At 41.3% G+C, this 23,959-nt stretch overlaps 1 protein-coding gene across 15 annotated transcripts in view; it reads right to left on the reverse strand.

Annotated features, from left to right (window-relative positions):
- Nucleotides 1-23,959, reverse strand: part of CADPS (calcium dependent secretion activator) — a 475,617-nt gene that overhangs the window by 215,878 nt on the left and 235,780 nt on the right. The window lies entirely within an intron of this gene.

Raw genomic sequence — 23,959 nt, forward strand, 5'->3', positions numbered from 1 at the left:
ATTCTTTTGTTGCCTTTATTTACTTGTTTGGAATGTTTGGTGGTAGCAAGATTGTTCTGTGTGGTTGGAGCATCGTTGTTACCGGTGTGCAAAAAAGGCATTCATTATTTATTGGGTGCTATTGATTTTTTTTTTCTCTTGGGGAACTGGGATCTGTTCATATTATTAGGTGTTATTCAAACATATCAGAAAGAGAATCGTTCAGCTGCACAGACTCGGCCCCTTCCTCTTGGCAGAACATGGATGGTAAGTGGGGCTGTTATCATTTAAGGATATTTAGTGGTTCACTCATGAAAGACACTGACTGAGGGGCTACTGTGTGACCGGTGCTGAGCACTTTGCCTGAAGAAATCTCACTGAATCAGTCCCACAATCTATGTAAGGTGAAGCTTTTACTCCCATTTTACAGACAAAGACACTGAACTTTACAACCTTTAAGCAACTTGATCAAGGTCACTCAACTAAAGGGCAACGATAATATAAATTAACATTCACTGAACACTTAATATGCGGGGCCCCATGCTAAACACTTCGCACACAGTGTCTTGTTTCGCTGTCACAGCAGCCTTACAGAGCAGGTACGCTCGTCATTGCCATGTTACACAGCAGGAAACTGAGGCTCAAAGATGTTAGAGAGCTTAATGAAGGTTGCCGGACCAGGAAGGAGAAGAGCTGAGATTCAAGCCCAGATAATTAGACTTCAGAATCATTTTTTTAAAAGCCTATACTGGAGCACCTGCTTTTTTTTTTTTTTTTTTTTTAGGTTTAATATTTTGCAACTTTTATTTTCTTTCTTAACACATCTGAGGAATAGGGGACACCCTTGTCAATGACTCAGGCTTACTATACCATATCGATGGGGAGCACCTGCTTTTTTAAAAAGCAACCGGAGACCCAGTTGGTTAAGCGTTTGACTTTGGCTCAGGTCATGATCTCACTCACAGCTTGTGGGTTCCAGCTCTGCATCAGGCTCTAGGCTGACAGCTCAAAGCCTGGAGCCTGTTTTGGATTCTGTGCCTCTCTCTCTCTTTCTGCCCCTCCCCCACTCACGCTCCGTGTGTGTGTCTCTCTCTCTCTCTCAAAAAATGAATAAACATTTAAAAAAAAAAGCCTGTACTAACAGCCATGCCCCTATAGGTTGGAAGCAGAACTGGGATCCAACAAAGGCAGTATGTCCCAAGTCCAATGCCCCTGGCTCTCCTATTAGTGCTGGACCTCACAACCTGCCAGAGCCGGCCCCAGGGCCACTTTCCTAACTGACCAGGAACTCCAGAATGGAAGAATTCCCCCTCCTTGTTCATCTCTCAAGAGGCATGTGGGGAATTAGAAGGAGCACTGGAGTGAGAGTTCAGAGGCCCAAGTTCCAGCCCCTGCTGTAGTCCTGTGCAACCCTAAGCAAACTCAATGCTTTCTCTGGCCGGTGGCTTCACCTGTATAGTGAGGGGGCTAGGCGGAATGAACTCAATGCTTCTTCTGGGTCCAGCATCTTTGTTTCTGTCATTTAATCTCTGTCCAAGGCATTGTAGATTTTCCTGTGAATCCTGTGTGAATACAACGTATAGACAAATCTCTGGATGTGGAGGAACCAGAATCTTCTGGGAAGAATGTCTCATTCTGGGAATCTCAAGGGACACACCTCTGTGTCCAGAGGACTTTATGTGGATGGAGGGATGAAAGGCAGGTGGCCGAGGAGCCTAAGGAGGCTGCTGGTGTGAGAAGTGGCCACAGGAATTCAAGAGCTGTGGATGTCACTTGGGCAGCTCATGGAAGTGCTTGCTGGATTGGCAAAAATCCCAAAGGCCCAAACTCCCTTTTCCTCACTCCTAATGGTAGTTCCATTCTCCCCAACCCCCAATGGTCCTACTCACTTCCGAACCTTTCCTAGGGCTGCTTTCTTCATCACTAATGGCTCATCATTCTTCTTATACAAATCCCACTCACCCCTGCCCCATCTCTTCTGTGCACCTTTCCAGACAATTCTAGCCCTCATTCATCTCTCCCTCTTTCTGCAGTCACCTCTACTGCATAGAGTTTCTTTAATTCGTTTCTTTGTTGTTTTCAGCTTGGAGTTGGAATATCCCCCAGGGAACATGTCTCAGGGCTGTATGCTGAACAGCTCCCCCATGTGCCCCACCCCCCCAATCTCAGACGGTCTGGGGTATAAACATGGGATGAAATGGAGTTAAATGTACCTGACTTCTACATACCTCCCATTGTCAAGAAATAAGTATTTAATATTTCTTGCATTTCAACAATGTGCCAGGTTGGGTTCTTGGTACTATGGATATACAACAGAACACAAGACAAACACAACATGGTTACTTGTGTACCAGAACTTTGTTCTAGTTTTCTGTGCCATTAAACTTCTTCCAAAAGCCGCACAATCAGGCCTAGATGTATATGCACATCTGATTTGTTTTCCAGAACATGGTAATTGCAGACTTTCCTCTTTTAGCTAGGATTTTAAAGGTAGGGAGCAAACCTTGATTAAGAAATATGAACATGTCTTAAAATGGAATGAGCCAAACGTTAGCTATTGGCATTTTTAAGTATCCTGGTTCCTTCTTATGTAATTTTTTTGCTGTTTTTCCATGGACCGGGCTAGCAGGACACACTGGCCCATTTTATCATTTGTTCACCAATAAGACACTTTGAGACACACGAGATTCTTGAAGCCCCCCCAAAAGAGAAGTAATGATAGCATTTAGCCACTAGATGGCAATCCTGGGCTGTAAATGCTTCCCCAATTTTGTGACTATTGGACTTTCAAAAAGAGCGTTGGTAAAATCCAGCTATGGTACATTTTTATCCAGTGTTCCCAAACACATTTCCCTTTGCTGCAGAAATATTTCAGTTGAGTTGGAAATGGTCAAGGACACACTAGGTCCTTTGCATTCTTAGCTATCTTGTTAATTCATCCAAGAAAAGTTAATTGACTAATAAAGAGGATCTGTAACCAGGGTTGACATTCAGATGGAATTTAAAAACACACCTGGATTAACTGAAACACTGGACTTAGATTCTACTTTACATGAAAACATAACAATGGTATGGAAGATAAATGTATCTCAAGAAACTTCCATCTCCTTTCTCTGGGAGGAGGCCCTTATACATGGGGTAGAGATGGGACTCACGGTTGTGTCTACACCATGTGGCTATGCCCCTTGTCTACAGCTGCCTGAGCCCAAGAGAGACCCCATGGCCAAGCAGAGCCATTCCTGGTCTCATACTTTGGAGAATCTGAAACTTAGATCAGGGAGACAGAGAGGTGGGAGTTGAATCTTTGAACGGAAAGTGCCACTTGGTTTTTCTTTATTGGTGATGGATAACGCCTTAGCATTTAATTAATAGTGAAACACAAATCCCTCCATTTCCTCTGATTGGATCATCTGAATCGCGTTCCGTTCCTGGACACCACCAGGAAATGGACTAGACTGCAATGGATTTCTATTTATTTTTGGCTTGCAAGAAGATAATATGACTTAAATAAAGAATAAAGCCATAAATCGATGTATAATAAATGCCTAGCCTTCTTGCCTGCTAGCTGTACCTTGGTCACCATTTGGCATTAAGATGAGGAGGGTAAGATCCTGGACTGACCTTTTTTTTTTCCGGAGTTTATCACCAGGCAACCAGACTCTATGAGATAGTCCTTAAGTGATGATATTGCCTACAAGGGTAATGGATACAAACTGTAACTCTTCAGAGCTGAACTATTCTTTTCTTAAACCATTGTTTCAGTCTGTGGAAATAAGTTACCATGGTTTGATAGCACAGATAAAAAGGATCATTAGCTAAGTCAGTGCTTCTCACCTGGGCTGATTGAGTTCACCCTCCCCCGCCCGGGGGACATTTTTTGGTTGTTACACCAGGGGTGGGGATGTTACTGGCATCTACTCAACATATCCTTACAGACTTCATTCTCTGGGTAAGACACAATGTTTGATCCCTGAATCTGTGTCCTCCCCACTCTTCCTCCCAATCTTCATCCCTTTGCAAACCTTCCCAGATCCAGCTGTTGGAGAACTGCATGAGACCATCCCCGTCTCCAGGAAAAACCTAATCCAAAAATGCAAATGACTTACTCGCTGCTAAGTACACAGCTGTGCAAAGAACCACTTAAACCAGGGTTGGTAAATAATTTTTTTAAAAGGAAACTATTCCAAAATATCTCTGACCCCTTAAAGAGTTCTTTAAAAACAAAACAAAACAAAACAAAACAAAACAAAACAAAACAAAACTCTTGTTGAGAGATACAGTTGCCCATCTCTTCAATGAACTTGTTTTCCGCTTAAAGGAGACTTTGGGACTTCCTAGAGATAGATTTGTTTATCATCTTCCCTTTGTATTTTCAAGTTCCCTTCCATTCCTCAGGGCAGATCAGCCAATGGTACCAAGTCTCAGTTTTTATCTGTAAAATGGGGATGATACCACCTATCACACAGAATTGTTCTGAGGTAGGTGTAGACTAATGCCCAGCTCAGGACAACTCTTTCTCTCCAGCCCCACCTCCACACTGGTTTCACCTCCAGGGGCCATGTTTGTGGTATGTGATCTTGTCCTCCTAGCCACACCTGTTGGGGCAGGGACGAGCACCTGACCCAGGCTGTGCCAATCAGATTCCCTTACTCCAAAATTTGAAACTTAGAAGGAGGAAACCCAGAAACAGGTCATTGCTGGAGCTGGGTCTCTCTAATGGCATTTGCCAAGCATTCTTTCTCCAGTTACCATGTTGTGTCTTCTAAATGTACTTGTTCTTTAAGTTCCCTCTCTTGAGTTTAATTTTCAAGACTCCTTTTTTTTTTTTTGCCCCGACTTAGCCAATATTCGTAGATTTTGTTCTCTTCCCTTTCTCTTTTTATACCTTTTTAGAACCTACACTCCCCACACGGTCCTGCTCTTCCAATACTGTAGGCGTGTGATGGACAATTCTTCCTTTTGCTGGAAGGCTTTTTCCACCCTGCAAGTGCTTCATAGCCAAATTCAAAGGCCATTTCAAAAGCTACCTCCTCCAGGAGGACTGTTTGGCTTCCTCAAAAAGAAGGAATATGCAGTTCACCTCAGAACTGTTTGATATTCACTATCAATATGCATCACTTATTTTCCTGGGAGTGAGCATGCCTCCTAAGGGCAAGGTCTTTGCTTTTCATTTTTTTCATCTCTGGCGTCTAGTAATGTTTTACACATTGTAGATACTCAAGTGAAATTTAACAAATTAATGAATTATTCATTTTATTTATTTGAGGCCTGGGAACTTCTTCAATAACAGCCATCTCATCGTTTTCAAGGCTGTAATAAAATGCTAATGTATATTAAAACAAAGTTCAGAGAAAAGTAAGGGCCTATTTCAAATGCTTTCTTCTCCGTGGAGCTTTCTTTGGTTACCCCTCCCCCCCCTCAAGAATTAACACTTTCATTTGGTATTTTAGTCAGATAATTCAGGGGATGAAGCCAGCTGGGGAGAAAAATGTTTTCTCTCTTTTGTCATGACTGTCCACATTCAACAGTATCACTAATTAAGTGTTTCTCATTCACTTCACTTTGCAAGCCGGCGGGGAAAGATTCACTAAGCAGAAGAGAAACGATGGAATGTTCTAGAAAAACCACCCAAGTGGATAAATGCAAACCAGAGAAATTTAGAGTATAATTAAACTATTCAACAGAGATCGAACACTGTGATTCTCAAATGTCAGATCCTGTATCTTGGAGGTGACGATTTTAGGTGGTATAAAGGTGGGGCGTCAAACAGCCTCCTGAGACAGTCCTTCTTTTCCATTCCTTCTGATTACCTCGGGAAGAAAGGCTCCGCGTGGCGGAAGAATGTCTTAAATTGGCCCATCCTCTTGTCTTAAAGAGAGGGCAGTTTTGTTGACATTTGGAGCCTCCTTCTGCAGGGAACAATATCAACCTAGAATTTACTAACACTGTTTTATTGTCACTGAAATTATTCTTAGGGCTACTCTCTATTTACAATCAAATAGAAAAGATTCCCCTTAAAAGTCTAAGCTGGGGCGCCTGGGTGGCGCAGTCGGTTGAGCGTCCGACTTCAGCCAGGTCACGATCTCGCGGACCGTGAGTTCCAGCCCCGCGTCGGGCTCTGGGCTGATGGCTCGGAGCCTGGAGCCTGTTTCCGATTCTGTGTCTCCCTCTCTCTCTGCCCCTCCCCCGTTCATGCTCTGTCTCTCTCTGTCCCAAAAATAAATAAAAAACGTTGAAAAAAAAATTTAAAAAGTCTAAGCTTAAAAATGAGGGTAGAATTAAAGAAAACTGTAAAACAAATACCAGCACGGGCAGCGTGCAGGTGTGGTGTGAGGGTGGGGAAGAATGACGGAAGATGCAGAAAGCTGTAGCTAGTGCTGCATGTATGCCGCGTGTTGAACTGCAGTGAATGTTAAAAATGTGTCGGATTTGGAAAAGGGAGGGTGACTTACAAGTAGATATATGTCCTAATTCTCCTCGAAGCCACGTTTGGAATCGATTTCCCTATGGAATCTCATCATTAATATGTATATGTGGGGATTTATTTTTACATAATGCGAAGTCCTTAATTCCTCTGAATCACGTCCATGTAACTTTCACTTTCTTTCCAGGTCGTGTGTGTGTGTGTGTGTGTGTGTGTGTGTGCGCGTGCGCGCATCCTGCCTTCCACCGAACAGAACGGCAAACATTAACTGTCACATTCTGATTCTGGCAAACTAGGCAAACCTCTGCCTAATCCAATTATTCTGTATAATTAAAGCAGTTTCAAATGACAACTGAGCTCAATTTTCAGGGGGAAAAAAATAAATCTCTCTTTTTAATTTTCTAGTGCCTTAGTTTTATCCAGCTTTGCAAATTGTACTTATGGCCTGTATATAAAAATAAACCTAAATGTAAATTATGATTTAAATCCCCATGGGCAAGCTGTTCTGCTTTGTTTGTTAGAAAGCAAATAAGACCTACTTCATGGCCTGTTTACTAAACTGAAAATTTCAAACTGAGGGATTTAAAAGACATCAACTATATTGATGCCGTAACTAGAGAAATTGCTCAGTGGAGTAATGCTCTTAGGATAATCTGAGAATCTTTAAAACAAACCATTGTTTGATGTTTTCCTGCTAAATTCCAAAGTGATAAGGAAATTAAAAAATGTGTGTATGTACATTCTGTGTGCTTACCATCTAAGCTACTGTTTAAGCAATCTAGAGTCGAAAGATCCTAACTTGTGAGTCCTGCTGTAAATTAGTTTGAAGGCAGGAGATCATTGGAGTATGCATTTATTCTCCTCCCTTCCCTATCAGGACTGCATTGCTATCAACACTTTAAAAAAAACCAATGGGAAAAAAAATAAAAATAAACAATGGGAATAAATCTTAAAAAATTTAAAAAGCCCTCTCCTTAAAGAGCCGTAATTATTGGAGGTCACAAATATATTCAGCCTCACACTGTCATACAAAATTCTGAGAAACCCCAGAGTAAACAACATGTTCATAAATCCGTTGAGCCATCCCTTGCCTTGAGGAAGTTTTTGCAGGTCCAATCTCTTGTGCTAATAATGCCTAAATATTTGGGGCTTCTCTGTTGTAGGTGAAGTAGAGTGTTCCTCCTTCTCCATTCAGATTCTCAAATTAGGAAGGTGTTCTGCTCCGTGACTCCCTCCCATGGGCATAACCCGACTGGAAAGAAACGCTTCCTGACAGATGCAGAAGAAAAAAGCACTAGACCGGTTGTACGGCTACGGCAGGGAATACCCCCCGAGTCTCGTTCACGCCCGCAGGGTCATGACACAGAGACAGCAGGATGCAGATTGGACACAATTTCGTGTGCCTATTAGCCAAGCAATCATTTTCTTACAGACTCAAAACAAGGAGATAACCACACAAGTGAATCAGAGAGCTATGAATACAGGGACAACTCCAAATCCTCTACGTTCGACCACGTTCTCGTGTGTGTGCAAAATTTCCTAACTAACTACCAGCAACACGCTTCCTATTCGTGGTGACTTACTTACTGGATGTAGCGACAAGTGATTAATATGCTCTTCTGCTACTCAGGAAACGGCACCACGGCTGTCTGCTCACTCCAACCACAGACCTAGGCTCTGTCCGGAATTCCTCTTCTGCCCCAACTACTTCCGCACACACGTACTTAATTCAGCCGCAAGTCTTACAGTCTCACTCTCCAAAACAGATCTATTTTTCTTCATTGTCAATCCAGTCTAAGCTGTTTTCATCTCTTGCTTTGGACAGCTCTCTACTAGTTCTGCAATGTCTGCTTTAATATAAAATATATATATATGTATATATATATATATATATATATATATGAAAAATGTTTTTCTCCTAATAATTCTCAAAATAAAGCTTTTTGAAGTACAATTTGCATACCATGAAATCTGCCTTTTAAGTTCAGTGACCTTTAGTAACTTTACAACACTGTGCCGCCATGACTATAATCCAGTTTTAGAATATGACCATCACCCTAAAAAGATGCTTTGTGCCCATTTACAGCCAGTCACACTCCCATCTGCAAACTCAGATGACCACTCGTCTCTTTACTTTCGTTATTATTTTCATTTCACTTCATTACTTATTTTACTGGCTATTCTTGAATTTGCCATGGCACCAATTCAAAACTTTCTTGTCTCCATAGATGTGCCTTTTCTGGGTATCTCATACGAGTGGGTTCACATAACATGTGACCCTTTGTATCTAGCCTCTTGTGCTTATAATGTTTTTGAGGCTCATCAGTGCTTTAACATGCATAAGTTACTTCATTCCTTTTTATTGCCAAATAGCATACGCCAAAGCACGTGTGATTTCTGAAGCATAGTAATGAAATAAATACCCAGGAAGCCATCGCTCAACTTCAAACTAGACTATTACAAAGATACTAAATGCTCTTGTTCTGCCTCTCCTTCCGATCCATTGCCCACCTAGTAACTGGCATCATGGCCATCCTTCACTTACAGCTTTCTGATGGCTCTACCTGATAAGAGCCTTGCCTGTCTCACTTATTCCTTACCCCTCATTCACATACTCCAGATATAATGTTCCTCCTTCTGTCCCTTGAATATCGCAGCTATTCCTACCCTGAGGATTTTAAACTGGACCCATTCTCTTTCTTAAATGTTATTCTTCTTGACCTTCAGGTGACAAGGTGATTCCTACCATGGAAATCTCAATTCCAACAATGCCTCCCCAGGGAGGGATTTCCTGACCAGCCAATCTAAAGGGAATTTCTCCCAACACGGTAATTCTCCATCATATCACACTGTTTAATTTTTTTTTATCGTACCCACTGCTCTCTTACATGATTTTACTTGTTTACATACTTATTTTCTATCTCTTCTCACTAGAATATAGGCTCCTTGGGGGCAGGGACTGTGCTTGTCTTATTCATTGTATCCCTTGTGCCTAGAGCAATATCTAATTCATATTTTTATGTACACAACTATTATTGAATGAATAAGGGAACAGGTATGAATCAGGATGCAGAAAAAATGGAATAAACCAGGATGCAAGGTGAAAGCAGAGATATGAAATAGCCAGACAAGACAGTATAGCTTCATGAAAACACAGTCTTTGTTTTGGTTGGAAGGACAATATTTTTGGATCTGCGCTTTCCCATTTTCTTTTTAAAATAAGGATTCCTATGAAGAAATTTTAATTATTTGTCCCTTGATTGGGTTTAACCTCATGTAAAGAGAGTATGTACTTCTCTTTTTCACTTGGGTCTAAAACATCAGTGCAAATACTTGGGTTTTGTGTGATTTACCTCCACTTTAAATAAGGTGTTTGACATCAATTTCAAGAGACTTAGGGTTTCAATCATCCTGGAAACCTAGGTTTAGAATTAAGTCCTACCAACAGCCTGTCTTTTAGAGTGTCCTCAAGGTTATGTAGATTTCTTCTCTTACTTCTTAAGTGTCTGGGTATTTTGTATTTCAAACACAGGTCAAACCTTTTTATTAGTTTACTTATTTTAAAATGATAATAAAAGCCAAAGAGAAGGAAGAATACTTTCCTCAAATGTATGTATGTATGTATATATGTATGTATGTATGTATGTGTATGTATGTGTGTGTGTGTATATATATATTTATATATATAGTCTCTCAAATTATATTTATATTTTATTTTGTATTTATATTTATACATCCATTTGCTTTCTATAGAATACTTTTTCCTAGACTGTAGAAAAGTTTAGGTATTAGGCAACGAAGTCAGTAACTGATTTTATGTTACTTTAACTAACACCAGTGTATTAACCTTAGTCCTAAGAGTTGCTTGGCAGACATGTTTTCTCTCGAATTTGACACCCACAGTATGGATATGGTGTCCTGATCCTTGGTAGGTTACAAGGACTAGGTTAGTTACAAGAAACTAAAAAAAAAAAAAACAAACCCTCCATTTAAAAAAGGATTTATATTGTTAGTAGTTATTGCAAAATTCCGGCAATGAGTTTTCTGTATCTTGTGCACTGTTTCTCCCTCTAGTTTAATCTAGGACTTTTGTCTCCTCCTGATGCTATAGCCACAGGAGCTCCTATACAAATGTAAGGAAGGTGTTCCTTGTTTTCACTTCAATGTACAAATTCTACAAAGTAATCTGTTTACATGGAGTTTCACTCTGCTGTTTACATAATCATTCTAATTGTGAAGCTATTTATGTATCCAGACAAATGGAGCAAATTGAGATTGCTCAGTGAGGCCGGAGCATGACCTTCGCATGAGCACAATGACTTGTTTGCTGTTTGTATACAAAAAGCTCCAGTGAATGCTCTGAAGGTTGCCGGAGACAAAAGATGGTATCCTGATGGGGGAAGCTGAAGAGACAGAGGTCTCCCGACAAATTCAGCAGGCGACTATTAGTCGTACACTTTCCCCCACTATGCAGGATGACGGAGGTGGAACAGAAGTGTTCACTCACGTAGGATGACCCACTGTTCCACTTTGCCCCAGGGCAAAGGACTTTCAGCGCTAAGCCTGGAAAGCTCTGGGCAAACTGGGATGAGCTGGTCACCCTACTCACCACTCACCAACATGGAGGAACTAACTACCTGTGAAGCAACAAACCATTTCCAGGAATTTCTCCAAGATAAACAATCATAGATGAGCAAGAAGATTTCCATACAAGCTTATCTATCATGTGCATTTATCTGTAGGTTTGTAAGTACACACACTCACAGATACAGAAAAGCAACCTGGAAAGCAACACCGTGCTATTTATAATCATTGCCGCCAGTATTGGGGTCATGAGCAATTTTTACATTTTTCCTTACAATCTCCCCCAAATTTCAGCAATAGACATTAAATTTTTGATCCGAAAACACCATGTCTAATTTTAAAAACTAAGCCAATAATAAGACTGAGCACAGTGCCTTATACAAAATAGATACTGAAAAATATTATTTGAAGTATATGCACAAAATACGTATTTTCTGCCCAGATTTTTCAGCAGCTGCATCTGTTAGCGGAGTCCTGGGTCTAAGATTGCACCGTGAAGTTGGAGTCAAGCCTGATTTACTTAAATGTAATTAAACATTATCCTCATGAAAGACTTCAAGTACCCAACACTCACATTATCTACAGAAAACTGCTCCCTTGCTCTGTGAGATTGGACCCATTGTAGGTTATTTCTTGAAATCCTTTCACATTAATACCTCCCTACCAGCAGCAAGTATTACCACAAGCACAGTGCAATCTGACTTTTAAACCAAGCACAAAATGAAACCTTGAGGGGAATGTGAATTCATTAATTTTCTTTTTTGGTTTGGTGTCAATGTCACCCTAATGTCAGCATGTAACATTCTGTAAAAGACACGTCTTTGCTAACGTGGAGAAAGAACAAATTTGGTACAGCTGTAGAGTAATCTTTGCAGGGAAGAAAAGGCCCAGCGAGAGAACGGACTGTCCCAACTCCCGGGTGTACATCTATTACCCACAAGGCTGTAAGCGACGCCAGGCTGGCGTCAACTCCCCCAAGGTCATTCACCAAGACACAGGAATTACAGCTTACAAATCGGCAAGCAGTGTGTACAAAGCAAGGTGGGGTGATAACGAAGAACTACACGGTCGTGAGGCAAGAGTCCAGTGTTGTATGGGGTTAGAACGTGACCTCCAGAGGGTAGAGCACTTGGGAAGAGTGAAAAAACAGAAGGCTTGGCTCGGCGTCCCCATGGGTCTTGAACCCGTCCCTTTTACTCCCCTTCCTTTGCAACCATCAACCACCATCTTCTCCCACAGGACTGTGGCAGCCTCCCAACTGGTGTCCCTGCGTTCATTCCCGCCCGTTCCCCACGTAGTCAAGTTACTACACACAGCAGCCACCAAGTTACTTGCCGGCTTAAAATCCAGACAAGTAACCTTGGTCTCCAGATCAGTGTGAAATCTGGCTTCAGCCAGCCTCACCGACTCACCTCCAACTTCCTTCCCCCTCATTCTTCACCCGTCTCTAGCCTTTTGTCTGCCCCTCACATGTGCCAGTTTCCTCCCTACGCAGGGTCTTGAAATCTCCTTTGTCTCTGCCCAGCACGTTCTTTCCTGGACCAGCTCCTTCCTGTTTACATTTCAGCTCAATCATCCCTTCCTGGGGATACTTTCTGACCAGTCTAATTACAACAGCTTCTCCTCAATGTGGCTAATCTCCACAGAATCGTCCTCGATTCACAGCAAAGGCCCTTAACCCACATTTTGGCTGAATGCTAAATAGACTGAGGGATACAATAAATATTTGGAAAAGGCTAAGCACGGACATCACAAAATAAGCTTCTGAGAATACAGAAGTCAAATAAAATTATTAATGATTTAGTTATTATAATTTTATTATTGACATTTTAATAATCAAAATGTAAACTTTGGTTATTATGCTGTAGGAGCAAGAATTTCTTAGCATTCTGTTTCGGTGCCTCTATATGGCATGTTAAGGTTGGACGCTAAGTAGATATTTGCTTTGAGGTTGGTGGAGGAGTGAAATATTTGGGGACTTGCTCTGCCAGTGTGTGGAAATGTCAAAAGGGACAGTGACTTATTAAGCTTTTCTTTCTTCTGGATAGAACAGATTACGGTAAGCTTTATTGTATCTTGTCTTATGTGATGAAGGCTGGTACACCAAATGGGTCTACAATGATTAGAATTCTGATACAGGCTAACCTTATTTTTCTGCCTTGTACTATAATTTAAATTTTATAGATTTCTTGGCTCAGAAGGGATAGAATGTTCCTCCTAAAGATATCATGTTAACCCATTCTTTTAATAGTCATCTACTTATTTAACCATTTGAAAAGTCATTTGTTTCATTTAAAATAAACAGTTTTGTAATCGTAAGGGATGACCTCTGTTCACAATTTGATAATAAATACGTGTGTTAGTGTGTGTGTGGAACCAAGGACTGATGGAATTCAACATAAAAAGCACACATAAAGATCTTGACTCTAACGTGTATTTGTAACGTTCACTTACATTTTAAAATGAGTATTAAGATATGAGCAGCAAACCTTGCCTGTATTATAGACATTATCACCTTGATTGGCGATGGGGGTTATTTATGTGATTACATGATCACTGAGCACACGCAAATGCAGGAATGACAGAAATGACTCTGAAATAACATTTGACTATCAGGTCTTCCAAAGACAAAGCTGAAGCAAAGTTACTAGATTCTGGGCCAAACCCAAACTTTGATGCAACTCCACCCAATGATCTAAAGTGGTCTTATCTAATGATTATCTGTCCCATTAGACTGTGGGTGCCATAATGGCAGGATTTTGGATTTTTTTTAAAGTTTATTTATTTATTTTTTGAGGGAGAGAGAGACAGAGAGAGAGAGAGGGAGGGAGGGAGGGAGGGAATCCCAAGCAGGCTCCATGCTGTCAGCATAGAGCCTGATATAGGGCTTGAACTCACAAACCATGAAATCATGACCTGAGCTGAAGTCAAGAGTCAGAAGCCCAACCGACAGAGCCACCCAGGCATCCCAATTTTTCATCTTTTGTTCCCTGCTCTGTCCTCAGCACCATGCACGTGTTGAGCATGCTGTAGGTACTCACACACAACAAAGGAAGGAAGGGTTGATTGAATGAATGAAGGATAGTGAACAGCATCTTGTGCTTTTCTCTCTACAACCTGATGCTCCCCTTGACTTACAGATATCTGTGAGATCAGCAGGTGGCAGGCCCATGGTATGAATTCTGGTCACAGTTGACCAAAAGAGCACAACGTGTCCTTCCAGAGGCTGCCATTTCTGGAGGCCAGGCTGGCTTTGAGATGTGTTTTGTGTGGGGTCTTCTAAGTAGGAAAGTGCAAAAGAGAGAAGCATTTTCCAGGCCCCAAGTCTTGATGTATACTTGGCTCAACAGAAAATCACCAAGTTCTGCTGTCGGAGTGGATACTTTGTGTGATCTGATGCAGCAGGGAGAAAAACAAGGTGAAACATGGCAGGGCAGAACTGGGACTTCAAGTGCCAAGATCCCTGCTTCCAATTCCTCTTTCCTAACAGTTCTCAAGTATTGATATTGCAATTCTATTGTACCTATTGTACCTATCAAAGACTTGATATGTAAAGTAACGGTAGACAAGAGCTCTCTTTTTATTCCTTTTGTCTCTCTAGTACATTTACAAAAGAAAGAAAAAATCCCAAACAACAAAACCATGATAGCCTGTTTGCTAAATGACAAGATACACCCAACTTTACACAGATGTACTTTAACTGGTGATGCGCCTAGCAATTCTTTGGTGTGCATGTGTGTGTATACATATGTGTACTGTGTTCATTACTCGAAAAGTGATAGTGGTTGGATGTTGAAAAGAGTTCACGCAATGGGTTCATTTGATTTTTCACAGTTTTTCTGTTCTTTTAGATATTATGCAGCCATTTCTGTTCTTTCAGATACTTAGTACTCATTTCAGCACAGAAATCTCCACCATAATTATCGTTATGACCGTTAGTATTCTAAAGAGGGTTCAAGTCCATCACAGGGACCTTCTCCTTAGCTTTTCCCAGAGCCATTTGCCGTTAAGGCTTAACTTTGAGTCGATCAACATTTATTGATCATCTATGTAAGGTATGATAAGAAAGTCAGCCTGAAATACAGATTTTTCCAAGTACAAGTACATAATTTACGTATAAATGAGGGCAGTCCAAGGAAAACTAAAAACATGCATCTAAACCATAAAGGGCACCTGACTGATGGCCTTTGTTACCTGTTTCCCTTTCACCCTGGCTCCACTGAAGGCAATAATAAATTACAAAAATAAGAATACCAATTCTTACACTTGTCCCAAGTGCTTTGCATATATTATTAAATTTGAAGCCTCATCAACAAGCCTATATGTATCATTAGCCTCATGTTATAGTTGCAGAAACATAGGTTTAGAAAGATTTAGTAACTCATCCAATGTAACAAGGTCCATGGCACAATTGGGATCCAAACTAGGGATTGTCTTACCCCAAAGCTTTGCTCTTATGCCTACACTGAACCTTTATTTTCCATACTATCACCAAAATGTTTCCAACCAGATTCCAGCTACGAAAGCTTCCCTGGAATAGCTGCTTCAGCCCAAATTCTCTGAACCAGAAGCTGTGGGGTGGGGTGAAAGTTTTAAGTCCTTGCAAAGGAACCCAGGGAATTTTGGGACTCTAGAGTTTAAGCACTGGAGTCCCAGAAGGTCCCAAACACCTCGATGACTGGCATTATGACAAGAAGAGCATCTGTGTTCCCCAGAGGCCCCACACTCATCTGCAGCCCTGCAGTGAGGTGAGCTCTGTATCGCAGCACAGGGCACTTTGCCGTAAAACCGATAACACACAGACAAAGATGATCTCCACAGCACTGTGGCCTCTCTTGAACAAAGGCTCTGATCCAGAAAGAAGCTGGAAGAACGGGCGTGTAGAGACCCAGGTGTAGGGGGCTGAATGATTTGGCATGTTGTGACCCTGGGTGGGGATTCGGGAAGGACTCCTGCCCTTTTCTGTTCCTCTTGCCTTTGGGAACCAGCTCTTGTATCATCCAATTGATGGCAGTCTACCTTGGGGGTCCTCTGGCTCTGGAAAGAAGTTTGGCCATCGTGCCCTTTCTCCTTAGGCAGATTTTCCCACATGTGTGGAGTCATACAGCCTATATTTGAGGAGTTGTAGGATTTTATGGCACGCCTCTTCTCTGAACTGCTTCTTTCTTATGGGTAACGAGGGCATTAGTGGGTATCTCTTTCTTAACAGTGCCATGTGGGATTCAGCAAGATCACAGTCTGTCTTTGGCTATTATTTCTTGAAAGGTTACACTGTGTCGTTCATTGAACTCAGCTGCTAAAATGGATCATATTTTTCAACACCGAGCCCACGGGGCAGGTTGTATTGTTATCTCCACTTCAAATGTGAGGAAAGGAAGCTCAGGAAAGAGGATCCACTTGCCCAAGGTCACCTAGCGGGTGAGCGGTGGAGCTGGGATTTAAACCCAGGGCTGTGTGACTCAACCATATGATACCAGCTAGCTCACTGGCTGGCATCTAGCCGACTTCAGTGAATGGTAGGGGCAATTGCTTTTGATACTGATTCTGTCAGGAGAGATGACGAGCATTATCATTAGTGGCTCCTTCTGGAATCTGGTAAGCACCTTGAAGGTCAGGGCCACCCCAGGTTCATCTCTGCCGACTCACACAGACTCGTGTGGGTCGAATTATGCCTGCGGAGCTGAGAGTCTACAGTGAGTTGGAGCACCCGTATTAGTGCTGCTGTGTGATGGCACATTCATCACCTTGTAAGCAGGGGCACTGATTTACCCCATAAAGTAACTGCGTTTATGGGAAAGGAATGAGCCCTGTTAGACACCTTTGCTGAGTAGTCAATGCTAATGAAAAAATGCCTTCTTTTAGTGGCATGATTTCTTTCAGGAAGTGGAGTGGCAGCATGTGTTAAAGGTACAGGCTTTGGATTTGGCTCCTGGCTCAGCTATTTCTTACCTGTGCAACTTTCACCAAGTTACTTACCCTCCCTGAATCTCAGCATTTCCATCAGTAAAATGGAATCATAACAGTACCTATCTCATAGGTGTCAGTACGGCATTAAATAAGACATTGACTATGAAATACTGAGCACAGGACCTGGTCCCTAGAAGGTGTTACATTACTTAACAGTTAATTGCTATTTTAGACCTAGCCATTTTTTTCCAGCTCTCTTTCCTCCCTCCAAACAAGAATGAAGTCATGATAATAATAGCCAACATGATAGGCAGGGTTTTAAATAGTCTGTATATGTTAATTAATTTAATTTTCGTAAGAACGTGGACACTGAGGCACAACGAGTTAAATAACCTGCCCAATGTCATGCAGCTGAGATATGGACCCAGTGCTCTGGCTCCCGATTCTGTGCTCTTATCCAAGATGCCATATTGCTTCTATGCATTGATGAATCTAAAGCAAGCGTCTCTTATTTTCTTATTAGTGAGGATAAATTAAGTGCTTGGGCTGCATTCCACTATTACATGTAAGAAACAATATACCATTCCTTCCCACATTCTCCCTGGTCACTAAGTGATAAGTTCAGTGGTCTTCCACACTTGGGGAGAAATGCATTAAATTGGATTTCCACTAACCAGTGATGGGCAATCAGTCCCAATCTCAGATTACTCTAGCATCAGGTACAAGTGATGGGTAAGTTCTGGCAACGTATTTGAGGAGCTAAACCAGAAAGTAAATGAACCTTCTGTCCCTTGGTCCCTAAAGGGCTAAGAAAAAAAAATGCATCTTCGTTATATACCTACCCTACAGTGGACTACTCATGAAATCAGAATTTTCATGAATTTTTCACATTAAGATGGAACATCATTGTGTAACTTGTCAAACTTCAGCTGTTACTTGATCATCCAGTTTTGAACTTCTACCAAGTCTATAAACTTCACTACCTCAGTGTTACTTGAAATTCCTGAAAACTCTGCCTTAAAGTTCTGCCATTATGGCTCTTCTCTGGATCAAGTAGATGAACATCTTACAGAATTGCCCGGGGGGGGGGGGGGGGGGAGGGAAGTGTTCTTGGATACCACTCATCAGAACACGGTGAAGCTGGAAAGCTTGGTAACCTGAACAAGATGGGGTGACATATTTATGGAAGAGTCGTGTGTAACGCTCGGAGTTCTGTCTCTGAAGCTTGGTCTCTAGAACTCCATTCCTTTCCACTTCTTACAGTACTGTTTCTTTCCTGTTTTTATCAGCCAGCTTCCTTTCACTACCCAAGCAAGCCAACACAAGCAAACACAAACTGGTTTTCAATAAAAGTTGTGCTTCTGGACAAATCTTTCTGGTCTAAGAGGCAGGGCAGTCTCTGAGTATCCCAAACTGTAATTATAATTTTGCTTCTTCCCAACCCACACATCTGGGAGCCTAGCAAAATTGAATTTCTGGGTCAGTGTTGGCCTTTACCATTTATGATTTAATTAACTCTGAAAGAAGCTAAGCATCTCTCTCAGTAAGAAAAACAAGAGAAGTGGTAGCCAAGTTCCCACTCAGGTACGACATAAATGCCTCCTGGACTGTGACCTTGAGCATGGAGTTTCCAGGGAGGTAAACATGAAAGGAGGTGATTCTTAGGAGGCACTCCTCATGACAAAGGAGTGAGGCCTCCTAAGAATCACCTCCTTTCATGTTTACCTCCCCAGGACTTTTTACTACAGCGGGCCTCTTCATTTCCTTTAGAACCGAATTACAATCTGCTATTATCTTAAACAATTATTTGTTCATTCATTGCCCATGTCTTTTACTAGCATGTACACTCTATGAGGCCAAAGCGTGATCTATGTCATTCATGGCTGTAGCCCCAGCACAAGTCGGACACAAGGAGAGCATCCCATGTACCCTTGTTGAGGGAATACCAGTGCCCACCCTTTATATCCTTCTCTTGCATCTAAATTTCAAAGAAGCTATTCAAAAAATACATCCTGCTTCCATTTAAATCATTCCAAGGTCCAGTATACTGAAAACATTTTCTTTATACTGAGAAAGGAAGTACCATTAAGATGATAATATGAGTCAAGGAATTGGTGGCACAACTTCCTTTCCCAGCTTTGGAACTGACTTACCGTGGGGGCGATTTAATGCAACTCCATTTGTATGAGTAATTTGGACATAATAAGCCTGGCCCACTTGGAGTTGCCATTAGGACAAACAATATATTTCACAGAAGAGAAGTGTTACAGAAAGTCATTGCATTTTGTGTTCGTGTTTTGCTTTAATGTGGCCTCATTAGATAAGGTGCCACTGAAAAATGCCAGGGCTGTAGCAAGACCTACCAATGAGGGCATCTTACTTTCTTCTTCCCCTGGAAAGTGGAAGGAAACAGTCTGGTTGTGTTTTCTAATCCGTGACAATAATGAAAGCCATATGTCACGAAGCCCATGGCTTGTCAGGGAATAATAAACTTGTTAAAGGATCAAATGTCAAGTGGCATCCTTGGTTTCCATTCAGAAGAATATAATTTTGGACAATTGAACACAATTAGACGGCTAACTAAAACTGCCTTTCTTTTTAGCCCAATTACTTAAATTTCTGTGATATTTAACCCACAGGGCTTGCTTTTCTTTAGAGAGTAATTTACACCATACAAATCCATGAAGAAAGTCACTTTGGAGTGTATCTTCTACTCAGGGAATATCTTAGAATTCCTTACATCAATTTTCCTAAATTAATTTGCATTCCATCTCCCCAATCTTTGCTGTTCCCACGTACCAACACAGGATACTTCCGTTATTATATTTTACCATTATCTAGGCACCACCTGTGCTATTATTTACTTAATATATTTTATTTAAATTATTTCACGTTTAAATGTTAATATAGTTCTTTAAAAGAGAAAACTTACATCCCTGATGCAAAAGACAAAGCAGCACCACCGGCCATGAATGGAAGGTGACACAAATTAGAAATGATGGTTATCTTACGTGTTTCCTTGTTCATGTGTTTCCTGCCTGTGCCCTTTATGAGAATGCACACTTTGTGGGGCCAGAGCTTGACGTGTGTCATTCAAGGCTGTAGCTCCAGCACCAGGAGGACACAAAGAAAGCATCCCCTGTCCCTTGTTGAGGGAATACCAGTCCCCACCCCTCCTATCAGCCCCTGACATCTACATTTCAAACGAGACATTCAGAAAAGACATTCTCTTTCAACTTAAACCACTTCAAGGCCCAGTATACAAAAAAACATTTTTGGGTAAACGAGATCTAAACAATGCTGTGAAATTCTAATTGGAGTTTCCTGTTTGCAGATGACTCAGAGCCTGAGGCCTCTGGTGGTGTTAAATATCTACCAGACCCAAATAAAATCGTTCTTGACCTGATCAGAAGAACTGACAAACAAATGGAAAAGCAGTTAGTTACTTCCTTGTCACATGATTTGATTTTACTCCACGTCCTGTCTTGATAAAAACATACATAATCTCTGTTATCAGTAGAGCTGAGAGTGTCGGGCTTTTTGAAAAACACCTCGGGGTGACAAGAAAAGTCTTCTGCTCTGTTCCATGGGAGGTAGACAAATGTATCTGAGTTCTTGCATCCGCAAAGTATTTCTCTCCTCCACTCCCTTGCTTTCCTGAGATTGCCTGCCTAAAAAACACCATTTCAATTACTTCTGCCTCAGCACCTCCTTTGGTTTCTCACAGAAGCAGAAACAATGTATTACAAATGGAGGCAAAAGTCTTTGAAATAAACACATTGCTTGAAAATTGTGATAACATATTTTGCTGGCTTTCCACATTAAAAACCCAGGAAAGGAGGACAACTGAATTGAGAGGGCATAGAGTCTGCTTGAAAATAATCCCACAGGTAGCATACTAAAATGAAGGATGAACAGAGGACACACAGACGCATGCGTGCACACGCCATTTTTTCCAATCAAAAAGATTCTTTAAGTCATGAACACAGCAGTCTTACGTTACACACACCGGATCCAAAATGATCATGCGGGACAGGGCCCTGGTTGTAAGTGAAGAGACAGCACTGGCTGAGGAGGTGAGGGAGAGTTTGGAAACTCCGTGACTAGATTTGGACAATATAGACCAACATTTCCAAAGGATGCTGATAGGTATTAGGTGAAACAAGTTTGGGAAACTCATGAACAAACAAAGCTAAGTAGGTTCATTTATATGGTTGGAAATCTTCCAAGTTTTTTAAATGCCCACGAAGATTGAATAACTCAGATTTAATGTCTTGCATTTTCCAAACTTAATCATTCTCCCTGCAGGTACCATTCTCCTGCCCTTGCTTTTATTGGAATTATCTATACATTGGAGTTCCAAAAACCTACACCCTTGGACAAAGTGGGTTATGCAACGTACTCCTCGATTCATGACTGTACTTGGTAACAAAACAAAACAAAAAAGACAAAAGTCAAATTCCTTGTAGACACACGAAGGATAAGATGTGGGTTTCCAGTTGCTGAGTGAAAATACTTATTAGCAGCAACAATAGAATTCAAGAGTAATAAAACAGGCTTGGATTTAATTTTGATTTTAGAATGTATAAATAAAGTATGGGGATATGCTGGTGGTAAGAATAGTCAAAGACAAGATTCAGAGGATGAATAGGGCAGGAAAAGGGCTAAGCTTGTCAGATAATGAAGTGGAGTTATTAGGACACATAGAAGATAACCCTCCAAAGGATACTTTTTGGGGTAATCAAAATCAAGGAGCAGACATGATAACTGGAGATTGGCAATGGGAAAAATTAGAAGTAGAAAAAAAAAGGAGAAGAAATATAAGCTTCAAAGGAAAAAAAAAAATGGTAGAGAGGATTCTGAATAAGTCCACACCAGGGAGGGAGGAAGAAAAGGCCCCTGTACCAACGGGCTTGCTCCTAGTACCAGGTACCGCCAGAGGCAGAAAAAAGCCTTCCAGAACTGAACTAGGACAAAGAAACTGGCAAAGAAGAGAGGAAAAGAATTATTGATTTACAAGGAAGATGATAGAGGTTGTAAACAGAATTGATGCAGGAATGATAAAAAAAAAAAAGAGGGGCGCTTGGGTGGCTCAGTCGGTTAAGCATCCGACTTCAGCTCAGGTCACGATCTCACAGTTCGTGGGTTCGAGCCCGGTGTTGGGCTCTCTGCTGTTAGCACAGAGCCTGCTTCGGATCCTCTGTCTCCTTCTCTCTCTGCCCCTCCCCTGCTCGCATGTGTTCTCATTCTCTCTCACACTCTCTTTCTCTCTTAAAAATAAATAGCCATTTTTAAAAAAGGATCAAAGAAGAGACCACAAGAAACACAAGCATCGCTAGTTTTCAAACTCTGGGTTTATCTCTTTGGGGTGCTATAGAAATGGCAAACATGAGGTTCTTAGACCTCTTCCTCTCCTATGGCAGACATTCCAATTCCAAGTTCGTCATGCGCTATTTTCGCTGAATACAGATTTGGCCTCAGAACCCTTCTTAACACAGTGCTGCAGTTAGCCACTGCTGACTGATTTGACCTGACCCTAGACCTGAAATCTGCACTCTTACTGTATTTAAAAACAAACAGGCAAACAAGAAAATCCTCTGTGAGGTTTTAGTAGTACCCACGCACTGATGGAAGAGAAATGAAACTATCATACTTTTGGCTAGAAAAGCAAAATGGTTCAGTGTGAGATGTTTATTAATATAGACATAATAATGCACATGTGTGGATAGGAGTAAATATGTATGTGAAATACGAGTATGTCAAGTAGAAAGACTGAAGTATTCCATATTTAGTTGTAATCTGAAACTCTGTTTTGAGCATTCATAAACACATGAAGATCAGCTCATCATTTACCCTGGCAGCTAAAACCTTTAAACCCAATAAAATGATGTGAATTATGTTTTAAGCTACCATAGCTCATATGAAACAACAGCCTGTCGGAATAATCAGAGCTTTCTCCTTCCTCTTCTATCTTATGACACCATATTGAGCCCAACACCTAAAAAGTTGGCAGAAACACGGAATAGGTTTTTCATCCCCCACATACGACACATTTTTAAAAGCATGCATAAATAATACAGCATAACATAATAACATTGATAATGATCAGGCCATGGTGACAGGTGTGGGGAAAATTGGGATTTGTATCAAAGGCAGGCAGTAAAAAGGAAACTGCGTTCATCTTCAGTTGAAAACTAAGTTTAAAAAAAGGGAGGAAGGATCGTGTGTGACAAGTTGTATTGGTTTCCATTTCCTCTTGCTTACGTTCATTAATTTCACCCAGCTTCCGAGGTTATTTATGCAAAGAAAAACTTGAAGGCATACAATGCCCTAGATTTTCTCTAGTCTGGGAAACATGCAGTGCTTTCTTTGAACTATTTTGTTTCAACATCCTAGTAAGCTATTCATGTTCTGCGAAACAGTTCATAATGCTTTGCAGGAGGAGAAGCAGGGCATTGCTATCAGGGGTCATCCTTCTTACGACTTCTTTGAATTAACAACAATAACAAAACAAAGGTCATTAGTCTGGTTGGCATAATTGAGATAGAAAAGGAGGGGAAAGAGGCAGTGGGGTAGGAGGGAAATAGTAGTGACCTGTCAAGAATCTTTGAGGCCTGACAGTCTTCTGACCCAAATGAATTGATCATCATCACTCTTGTGAACGATTGCCATAGAATCCTAGCTGGTCTCCTGCATCCCTCCACTGCAGCCATCGTGATCTTTTTAAAACACATTTCTAATCACCTATCTCCATGCTTTCCTCTCCATAGTCTAGCAAAGCCCTTCATTGTGTGGTCCCTTCCTGCCTCACTGGCAGCTTATGGCATACCTATTCTCTGAACTCCATCTCCACTGGCCTTCCTTTAGTTCTGCTTTCCTACAAGGCCTTTGCTGGCCACAGGGCCTTTGCACAAGCTGACTCTGCCTGGAATGTTCTTTCCACTCCCACCTGCTTCGCTCAACTTTTGTTAATACTAGCCCAAATGTCTTGTAACTTCTAAAGAAGCCCAACTCTGACTCTTTCCCCACAAAGTGATTTGAGTCCTCTGCTGTCACTTGTCAAAG

The sequence above is a fragment of the Panthera tigris genome, chromosome A2 (genome assembly GCF_018350195.1).
Source record: "Panthera tigris isolate Pti1 chromosome A2, P.tigris_Pti1_mat1.1, whole genome shotgun sequence".
NCBI lineage: Eukaryota > Metazoa > Chordata > Mammalia > Carnivora > Felidae > Panthera > Panthera tigris.